This window comes from Triticum aestivum, chromosome 4D (genome assembly GCF_018294505.1).
Source record: "Triticum aestivum cultivar Chinese Spring chromosome 4D, IWGSC CS RefSeq v2.1, whole genome shotgun sequence".
Lineage (NCBI taxonomy): Eukaryota > Viridiplantae > Streptophyta > Magnoliopsida > Poales > Poaceae > Triticum > Triticum aestivum.
Window position 1 is genome coordinate 396833218 of NC_057805.1, and position 7708 is coordinate 396840925.

Consider the following 7708-nt stretch of genomic DNA (forward strand, 5'->3'; position numbering starts at 1 on the left):
TTGGTTCTTTTGTGAAATCTGGATTCCTTCAACAAGGCAATTGCTCCAGTATTGTCACAAAAGATTTTCATTGGACCGGATGCACTAGGTATTACACCTAGATCGGATATGAACTCCTTCATCCAGACTCCTTAATTTGCTGCTTCTGAAGTAGCTATGTACTCTGCTTCACATGTAGATCCCGCCACGACGCTCTGCTTGGAACTGCACCAACTGACAGCTCCACCAGTCAATAAAAATACATATCCGGTTTGTGACTTAGAGTCATCTGGATCGGTGTCAAAGCTAGCATCAACATAACCATTTACGATGAGCTCTTTGTCACCTCCATAAACGAGAAACATATCCTTAGTCCTTTTCAGGTACTTCAGGATGTTCTTGACCGTTGTCCAGTGATCCACTCCTGGATTACTTTGGTACCTCCCTGCTAGACTTATAGCAAGGCACACGTCAGGTCTGGTACACAGCATAGCATACATGATAGAACCTATGGCTAAGGCATAGGGAATGACTTTCATTTTCTCTCTATCTTCTGCAATGGTCGGGCATTGAGTCTGACTCAACTTCACACCTTGTAACATGGGCAAGAACCCTTTCTTTGACTGATCCATTTTGAACTTCTTCAAAACTTTATCAAGGTATGTGCTTTGTGAAAGTCCAATAAGCGTCTTGATCTATCTCTATAGATCTTGATGCCCAATATATAAGCAGCTTCACCGAGGTCTTTCATTGAAAAACTCTTATTCAAGTATCCTTTTATGCTATCCAGAAATTCTACATCATTTCCAATCAACAATATGTCATCTGCATATAATATTAGAAATGCTACAGAGCTCCCACTCACTTTCTTGTAAATACAGGCTTCTCCGAAAGTCTGTATAAAACCATATGCTTTGATCACCTCATCAAAGCGTATATTCCAACTCTGAGATGCTTGCACTAGTCCATAGGTGGATCGTTGGAGCTTGCACACTTAGCACCTTTAGGATCGACAAAACCTTCTGGTTGCATCATATACAACTCTTCTTTAAGAAATAAGAAATCCATTAAGGAATGCAGTTTTGACGTCCATTTGCCAGATTTCATAATCATAAAATGCGGCAGTTGCTAACATGATTTGGACAGCTACGGGTGAGAAAGTCTCATCGTAGTCAACTCCTTGAACTTGTCAAAAACCTTTCGCGACAAGTCGAGCTTTGTAGACAGTAACATTACCATCAGCGTCAGTCTTCTTCTTGATGATCCATTTATTCTCTATGGCTCGCCGATCATCGGGCAAGTCAATGAAAGTCCACACTTTGTTCTCATACATGGATCCTATCTCAGATTTCATGGCCTCAAGCCATTTAGCGAAATCTGGGCTCATCATCGCTTCTTCATAGTTCGTGGGTTCGTCATGGTCTAGTAACATGACTTCCAAAACAGGATTACCATACCACTCTGGTGCGGAACGTGCTCTGGTTGACCTATGAGGTTCGGTAGTAACTTGATCTGAAGTTTCATGACCATTTTCATTAGCTTCCTCTCTAGTTGGTGTAGGCATCACGGGAACGGTTTTCAGTGATGAGCTACTTTCCAATTCGAGAGAAGATATAATTACCTCATCAAGTTCTACTTTCCTCCCACTCACTTCTTTCGAGAGAAACTCCTTCTCTAGAAAGTTTCTATTCTTGGCAACAAATATCTTGCCTTCGGATTTGTGGTAGAAGGTGTACCCAATTGTTTCCTTAGGGTATCCTATGATGACGCACTTCTCCGATTTGGGTTTGAGCTTATCAGGCTCAAGCCTTTTGACATAAGTGTCGCAACCCCAAATTTTAAGAAACGACAGCTTAGGTTTCTTGCCAAACCACAGTTCATACGGTGTCGTCTCAACGGATTTAGACAGCGCCCTATTTAACGTGAATGTAGTTGTCTCTAATGCATAACCCCGAAACAATAGTGGTAAATCAGTAAGAGACATCATAGATCACACCATATCTAATAAAGTACGGTTACAACGTTCGGACACACCATTATGCTGTAGTGTTCCAGGTGGCGTGAGTCGTGAAACTATTCCACATTGTTTAAAATGAAGGCCAAACTCGTAACTCAAATATTCGCCTCCACGATCAAATCGTAGAAACTTTATTTTCTTGTTATGATGATTCTCCATCACTCTGAAATTCTTTGAACTTTTCAAATGTTTCAGACTTGTGTTTCATCAAGTAGATATACCCATATCTGCTCAAATCATCTGTGAAGGTTAGAAAATAATGATACCCTCCGCGAGCTTCAACACTCATCGGACCACATACATCGGTATGTATTATTTCCAATAAGTCATTAGCTCGATCCATTGTTCCGGAGAACGGTGTTTTAGTCATCTTGCCCATCAGGCATGGTTCGCAAGTATCAAATGATTCATAATCAAGTGATTCCAAAAGCCCATCTGCATGGAGTTTCTTCATGCGCTTTACACCAATATGACCTAAACGGTAGTGCCACAAATATGTTGCACTATCATTATCAACTTTGCATCTTTTGGCATCAATATTATGAATATGTGTATCACCACAATCAAGATTCAACAAAAATAGACCACTCTTCAAGGGTGCATGACCATAAAAGATATTACTCGTATAAATAGAACAACCATTATTCTCTGATTTAAATGAATAACTGTCTCGCATTAAACAAGATCCAGATATAATGTTCATACTCAACGCTGGCACCAAATAACAATTATTCGGGTCTAAAACTAACCCCGAAGGTAGATGTAGAGGTAGCGTGTCGACGGTGATCACATCGACCTTGGAACAATTCCTGACGCACACTGTCACCTCGTCCTTAGCCAATCTTCATTTAATCTGTAGCCCTTGTTTCGAGTTACAAATATGAGCAACTGAACCAGTATCAAATACCCAGGCGCTACTACGAGCATTAGTAAGGTACACATCAATAACATGTATATCAAATATACCTTTGTTCACTTTGCCATCCTTCTTATCCGCCAAATACTTGGGGCAGTTCCGCTTCCAGTGGCCAGTTCCTTTGCAGTAGAAGCCCTCAATTTCAGCCATAGGTCCAGATTTGGGCTTCTTCCCGGGAATAGCAAATTGCTTGCCATTCTTCTTGAAGTTCCCCTTCTTTCCTTTGCCCTTTTTCTTGAAACTAGTGGTCTTGTTAACCATCAACACTTGATGCTCCTTCTTGATTTCTACCTCTGTAGCTTTGAGCATTGCGAAGAGCTCAAGAATTGTCTTATCCATCCCTTGCATATTATAGTTCATCACAAAGACTTTGTAACTTGGTGGCAGTGATTGGAGAACTCTGTCAATAACACTGTCATCTTGAAGGTTAACTCCTAGCCGAGTCAAGTGATTATGATACCCAGACAATTTGAGTATGTGTTCACCGACAGAGCTATTCTCCTCCATCTTGCAGCTATAGAACTTGTTGGAGACTTCATATCTCTCAACTCGGGCATTTGCTTGAAGTATTAACTTTAATTCCTGGAACATCTCATATGGTCCATGATGTTCAAAACGTCTTTGAAGTCCTAATTCTAAGCCGTAAAGCATGGCACACTGAACTATCGAGTAGTCATCAAATCGAGCTTGCCAGATGTTCATAACATCAGCATCTGCTCCTGCAGCAGGCCTTTCACCTAGCGGTGCATCAAGGACATAATTCTTCTGTGAAGCAATGAGGATAATCCTCAAGTTACGGACCCAGTCCATGTAGTTGCTACCATCATCTTTCAACTTAGCTTTCTCTAGGAACGCATTAAAATTTAAGGGAACGGTAGCATGGGGCATTGATCTACAACATAGATATGCAAAAACTATCAGGACTGAGTTCATGATAAATTAAGTTCAATTAATCATATTACTTAAGAACTCCCACTTAGATAGACATCCCTCAAGTCATCTAAATGATACGTGATCCAAATCAACTAAACCATGTTCGATCATCACGTGAGATGGAGTAGTCATCAATGGTGAACATCTCTATGTTGATCTTATCTACTATATGATTCACGTTCGGCCTTTCAGTCTCCAGTGTTCCGAGGCCATGTCTGTACATGCCAGGCTCTTCAAGTTAAGCTGAGTATTTCGCATGTGCAAAACTATCTTGCACCCGTTGTATGTGAACGTAGAGTCTATCACACCCGATCATCACGTGGTGTCTCAACACGACAAACTTTCGCAACGGTGCATACTCAGGGAGAACACTTATACCTTGAAATTTTAGTTAAGGGATCATCTTATAATGCTACCGCCATACTAAGCAAAATAAGATGCATAAAAGATAAACATCACATGCAATCAAAATATGTGACATGATATGGCCATCATCATCGTGTGCTTTTGATCTCCATCTCCAAAGCATCGTCATGATCTCCATCGTCACCGGCTCGACACCTTGATCTCCATCGTTGCGTCGTGGTCGTCTCGCCAACTATTGCTTCTACAACTATCGCTAACGCATAATGATAATGTAAAGCAATTACTTGGCGTTTGCATTTCATACAATAAAGAGACAACCATAAGGCTCCTGCAGGTTGCCGATAACTTTACAAAACATGATCATCTCATACAATAACGTATATCACATCATGTATTGACCATATCACATCACAACATGCCCTGCAAAAACAAGTTAGACGTGGCATCTAGCTACTTTGTTGTTGCAAGTTTTACGTGGCTGCTGCGGGCTTCTAGCAAGAACCGTTCTTACCTACGCATCAAAACCACAATGGTGATTTATCAAGTTTGTTGTTTTAAACTTCAACAAGGACCGTCCGCAGTCAAATTCGGTTCAACTAAAGTAGGAGAAACAGACACCCGCCAACCACCTTTATACAAAACTAGTTGCATGTCTGTCGGTGGAACCGGTCTCATGAACGTGGTCATGTAAGGTTGGTCCGGGCCGCTTCATCCAACAATACCGCCGAATCAAAATAAGACATTGGTGGTAAGCAGTATGATGATCACTGCCCACAACTCTTTGTGTTCTACTCATGCATATCATCTACGCATAGACCTGGCTCTGATACCACTATTGGGAAAGGTAGCATGCAATTTCAAAAAAAATCCTACACTCACGCAAGATCTATCTAGGAGATGCATGGCAATGAGAGGTGAGAGTGTGTCCACGTACCCTCGTAGACTGAAAGCGGAAGCATTTGACAACGCGGTTGATGTAGTCGAACTTCTTCTAGATCCGACTGATCAAGCACCAAACGTACGGCACCTTCGAGTTCTGCACACATTCAACTCGATGGCGTCCCTCGTCCTCTTGATCCAGCAAAGGTGTCGAGGAAGAAGATGAGTTCCATCAGCACGACGGCGTGGTGATGGTGATGGTGAAGTGATCCGCGAAGGGCTTCGCCTAAGCACTACGAAGATATGACCGGAGGCGTAAACTATGGAGGGGGGCGCCGCACACGGCTAACAATTGTTGGTGTGTGTTCTAGGCGCCCAGGTGGGAGGGGGAGGGGAGCTGCCTTGGGGCACCCCAAGTAGGAGGAATCCTACTTGGGGTTCCTATCCCAATTCGCCCCCCTTCCTTATTTCACGGAGGGGAAAAGGGAAGAGGGAAGGGAGGAAGGAAAGGGGGGCCGAACCCCCTCTTCCTTCTCTTATTCGGCTTCCTGCCTAAAGGGGGGGCGCTCCCCTTGTGGGCTGGTGTGCTCCCCTCTTATGGCCCATAAGGCCCATTATTCCCCCGGGGGTTCCGGTACCCCCCCGGGTAGTCCGATAAATACCCAATACACTTCGGAACACTTCCGGTGTCCGAATACTATCATCCTATATATCAATCTTTACCTCTCGACCATTTCGAGACTCCTCGTCATGTCTGTGATCTCATCCGGGACTCCGAACAACATTGGGTCACCAAATCACATAACTCATATAATACTAAATCGTCATCGAACGTTAAGCGTGCGAACCCTACGGGTTCGAGAACTATGTAGACATGACCGAGACACCTCTCCGGTCAATAACCAACAGCGAAACCGGGATGCTCATATTGGTTCCTACATATTCTACGAAGATGTTTATCGGTTGAACCGTAATGACAACATACGTTATTCCCTTCGTCATCGGTATGTTACTTTCCAAGATTCGATCGTCGGTATCTTCATACCTAGTTCAATCTCGTTACCGGCAAGTCTCTTTACTCGTTCCGTAATACATCATCCCGCAACTAACTCATTAGTCACTTTGCTTGCAAGGCTACTTATGATGTGTATTACCGAGAGGGCCCAGAGATACCTCTCCAATACTCGGAGTGACAAATCCTAATCTTGATCTATGCCAACCCAATAAACACCTTCGGAGATACCTGTAGAGCATCTTTATAATCACCCAGTTAAGTTGTGACGTTTGATAGCACACAAGGTATTCCTCCAGTATTCGAGAGTTGCATAATCTCATAGTCAAAGGAATATGTATATGACATGAAGAAAGCAATAGCAATAAAACCTAACGATCAATATGCTAAGCTAACAGATGGGTCTTGTCCATCACATCATTCTCCTAATGATGTGATCCCGTTCATCAAGTGACAACACATGTCTATGGTTAGGAAACTTAACCATCTTTGATTAACGAGCTAGTCTAGTAGAGGCTTACTAGGGACACGTTGTTTTGTCTATGTATCCACACATGTATCAAGTTTCCGGTTAATACAATTCTAGCATGAATAATAAACATTTATCATGATATAAGGAAATATAAAATAACAACTTTATTATTGCCTCTAGGGCATATTTCCTTCAGTTTGATTCCTTGCATTTTTTTGAGATATAAAGATGGTGATATTAGAGTCATGTTAGTGAGTAATTGTGGATTGGTAGAAATACTTGTGTTAAAGTTTGTGATTCCCGTAGCATGCACGTATGGTGAACCATTATGTGATGAAGTCGGAGCATGATTTATTTTTTGATTTGTCCTTATGAGCGGCGGTCGGGGACGAGCGATGGTATTTTCCTACCAATCTATCCCCCTAGGAGCATGCGTGTAGTACTTTGTTTCGATAGCTAATAAATTTTTGCAATAAGTATATGTGAGTTCTTTATGACTAATGATGTGTCCATGGATTATACGCACTCTCACCCTTCCACCATTACCAGCCTCTCTAGTACCGCGCAACTTTCACCGGTGAATGCTACCTCTTGAGCATGCGTTGGTTTTCCCCTAAAGAGGAAAGGGTGATGCAGCAAAGTAGCGTAAGTATTTCCCTCAGTTTTTTAGAACCAAGGTATCAATCCAGTAGGAGATTACACGCAAGTCACCTAGGACCTGCGCAAACAATTAAGAACCTTGCAACCAACGCGATAAAGGGGTTGTCAATCCCTTCACGGCCACTCGCAAAAGTGAGATCTAATAAAGATAGTAAGATAAATATTTTGGGTGTTTTGTTGTATAGATTGGAAAGTAAAGATTGCAAAATAGTAAAACGAGATGTGATGTAAATAAAAGAGATGCAATATAATAAGAAAGGGACCCGGGGGCCATAGGTTTCACTAGTGGCTTCTCTCAAGATAGCATATATTACGGTGGGTGAACAAATTACTGCCGAGCAATTGATAGAAGAGCGCATAGTTATGAGAATATCTAGGCAATGATCATGAATATAGGCATCACGTCCGTGTCAAGTAGACCGAAATGATTCTGCATCTACTACTATTACTCCACACATCGACCGCTATCCAGCA